Genomic DNA, 3,702 nt, shown 5'->3' with positions numbered 1-3,702 from the left:
CTGTTTAATGTAGCCACCTTCATCAATTATCTTAGCTAGGTTTTCTGTATAACTTAGTGTAGCTTCTCCATCAGCACTTGCTGCTTCACCTTGCACTTTGCAAAGACTATCAAAATGAGACACAAAGACATAAAGCGCACACATGCTGTTGGAAAATTGAGGCCAATAGACTTGCTCAATGCAGGGTTGCCACAAACCTTCACTTTGGGGAAAAAAAAAATGCAGTATCTGTGAAGCCCAATAAAGTGAAGTGCAATAAAATAAAATAAGCCTGTATTTTCCTTGGTGAGGTGTCTTTTTAGGTCTTTTGCCCATTTTGGATACCAGTACTTTATCAGATCTGTGTTATGCAAATATTTTATCCCATTCCGTGGCCTATTTATTAAATAAAATTATAGGACACTATTGTTTTATTTTCCTTTCTTCTTTATTAGTTTTTTCTTTTCTTTTTTCTTTTTCTTTTTTTTTTTCCTTTTTCATGTCAAAAAGGTTTAGAGGGAGGCACATTGCACACACAATCATGAACACCCAATCATCACACTTATGAACTACAAAAGGAGAAGTCTACTGTTTTGGACTAAGCTCCTGTGCTAGGCCCCAACAGACCAGACTAAAAATCAAAATGGAGTCACTCATGCAGTGTTTCCAAGTTACTAAACTAAGTTGTTATCTAACCTTCAAGAAATCAGGATAGATAACAGTCATTTTCCAAAACAGGCCAGTTTCAATCTTTAATTGGCATAATAATGATGATAAGTTCCCTCTGCTTTAATCTTTACACAGAAAGGGTAGCCAAAAGTAACTTGATGCTAACTCATCCATTATCTTTCTATTATTGTTTTGTTTCCTTGTCTCTGCCTTACAAGGAAAGTAACTTTGCAATGACCAATCTGCTTTCTTCAGCCTTTTCTGTCTATAAAGCCAGCCCCCACTGTTCAGCCCATTGGAACACTTACTCTGTTTTGTAGGATGAAGTATTTCCCGATTCTAGAATCACAATGTAAACCAAAAAGTATCTGAGACAAGTCACAATTAATTTAGGAGTTTATTTTGCCAAGGTTAAGGACGTGCCTATGATACACCTCACGAGGTCCTGATGACATGTGGCCACAGTGGTTGGCTTGCAGCTTGATTTTATACATTTTTAAGGAGACATAAGACATCCATCAATACATGTAAGATGTACATTGGTTCAGTCCAGAAAGGCGTGACAACCGGAAGCGGGGGATCCCAGCTCATACGCAGATTCAAAGATTTTCTGACTGGCAGTTCATTCAGTTACTACTTAAAGATCTGAAATTTAAGCAGGGCACGGTAGCTCACACCTGTAATCCTAGCACTTTGGGATGCCAAAGTGGGCGGATCACCTGAGGTCAGGAGTTCGAGACCAGCCTGGCCAACACGGTGACACCCCATCTCTACTAAAAATACAAAAATTAGACGTGTGTGTTGGTGGGTGCCTGTAATTCCAGCTACTCCAGAGTCTGAGGCAGGAGAATTGCTTGAACCCAGGAGGTGGAGGTTGCAGTGAGCCAAGATCACATCATTGCACTCCAGCCAGGCAACAAGAACGAAACTCAGTCTCAAAAAAAAAAAAAAAAAAAAAAAAGATCTGGAATATGTTTTAAAAAGGCATATCTGGGTTATGATAAGGGGTTGTGGAAACCAAGATTTTATGTTGTTGAAGCCTCCAAGTAGCAGGCTTCAGAGAGAATAGATTGTAAATGTTTCTTATCAGACTTAAAGTGCCTGTTCTGTCAGTCTTAGGGTCTGTGTTGATGTTAATTGTAATGAGGCATATCCAACTCCCCCTTCCCATCATGGCCTGAACTAGTTTTACAGCTTAACTTTGGAATAAGTTTTACAGGTTAACTTTGGCTGAGAGGAGGGGTCCATTCAAATGCTTGGGGGGCTTAGAATTTTATTTTTGGTTTACAGCAATAAAGCCAGCTCAGATCATTAAACTACATTTGTTGTAATTTTCTGTTTTGATAGATAAAAGATCTATTTATTCTTCTACATTAAGTGGCTTCTCTATCCTTTTTCCTCCCTGTTTTCTTGGAAAGGTCTTCTCTATTTCTGAAAACTGGAGAAAAGGAACCTCTGTATCGAAACTCTGAAGTGTCCTAGGAAGGAAATCAAGCAAACCAGAGTCCTGAAACAACCTGACAATTCCAGTTCTAAAGAGAATCGATTACTAACAGCTCTGGCACTGGGCCCAGAAATAGAAGTGCTCCAGCCTCTGCAAAGCCTAGAATGAAACACATAGGGGCAAAGGGGAAGACTTCCCTGAAAATGACTGATAAAAAATCAGATTAATCAGAGAAAACGCATTCAAATGTATTTATCATGGTTTTATGGGACAAAGGAGGCTTCAGAATGAAAACCCAAAGATATAGGGGAAACTGTTCGTTTTTATGCTTAGGTTCAACAAAGTATGGACAGCTGTATAGAAATATGATTGAGCAAAAAGGATATGAGCTAATGGTAACAGACTCAGTAGGGAAACCCAGCAAAACATTTTCTTTCAGGTTCTTCTTGGCCTCTGTGCAGGATTCCTGCCTTCTGGGTATAGGCAGGACCCTCTCTGGAATAGAGTTCTTATAACCTACAGTCAAACAAGGTAGATCAGATCATTTCTTTATTTCTTTTCTTTTCTTTTTTTTTTTTTTTTTTTTTTTGAGACAGGATCTTGCTGTGTTGCCCAGGCTGGAGTGCAAAGGCACAAGCACATGGCTCACTGCAACCTCCAATGCCTGGGCTCAAACAATCATCCTGCCTCAGTCTCCTGTCTCAGTCTCCTGCTAATTTTTTTTATTTTTATTTTATTTTATTTAAGAGCAGAATGTCACTATGTTACCCAGGTTGGACTCGAACTCCTGACTTTGAGCAATCCTCCCGCCTTGGCCTCCCAAAGTGCTGGGATTACAGGCATGAGCCCCTGCACCTGGCCGAAATAATTTCTTTACAGCCAGTTTTTATACAAAAAGGCAGGGGAGCGGATATTAGAGTAATATGCTTTGGTCTTATGCTGGTTTTGGGGGAAAAGCAGTTCTGGTTTCTATGACCCCCCTTGGGGAAGAGGAATTCTACTTTCCATGGCTGGCCTTAGGGGAAAATGAGGGGCCAGAAACAGGAGGTCAGGAAAAGGTCAGAGAAAAACTTTTGCTTCTGAGGCCTTCGTTTTAAGATATCATTTTCTGAGTCCTAACAAGCATCATATAAGAATATGGAAACTGTAAGCAGATTTTAAACTCTCAGAGAGAAAGAGCTCCAAGCGCAAGGGTGGGTATAGTACTACTCAGTTGCCCATTTTCTTCATTCACAGGGCCTAAGAAACCTGTGGCTGAGAAGCTGCTGGACCAGCTGGTCCTCATCAGCCCATAAATACTGCATGCAAAAAGGATTAATAAATCAAATCTAAGCGAATTAAGAAGGGATATGACTAGATCTTACAATTTAGTTCATTATTTTCCAAATTGGCTCATCTCTGGACTGTATTAAAGAAATTGGTGGGCCGGGCGCCGTAGCTCAAGCCTGTAATCCCAGCACTTTGGGAGGCCGAGACGGGCGGATCACGAGGTCAGAAGATCGAGACCATCCTGGCTAACACGGTGAAACCCCGTCTCTACCAAAAATACAAAAACTAGCCGGGCGAGGTGGCGGGCGCCTGTAGTCCCAGCTACTCGGGAGGCTGAGGCA

The 3,702-nt window shown here is 40.9% G+C and overlaps 1 pseudogene; it reads right to left on the bottom strand.

The window, feature by feature from the left end:
• Nucleotides 1–474: 474 nt before the first annotated feature.
• LOC115897219 lies at nt 475–560 on the bottom strand (annotated as a pseudogene).
• Between the last annotated feature and the right edge of the window lie 3,142 nt (nt 561–3,702).

The sequence above is a fragment of the Rhinopithecus roxellana genome, chromosome 4, assembly GCF_007565055.1.
Source record: "Rhinopithecus roxellana isolate Shanxi Qingling chromosome 4, ASM756505v1, whole genome shotgun sequence".
NCBI lineage: Eukaryota > Metazoa > Chordata > Mammalia > Primates > Cercopithecidae > Rhinopithecus > Rhinopithecus roxellana.
Note: the sequence above shows the minus strand (reverse complement) of the source record. Positions and strands in the feature narration are given on the sequence as shown.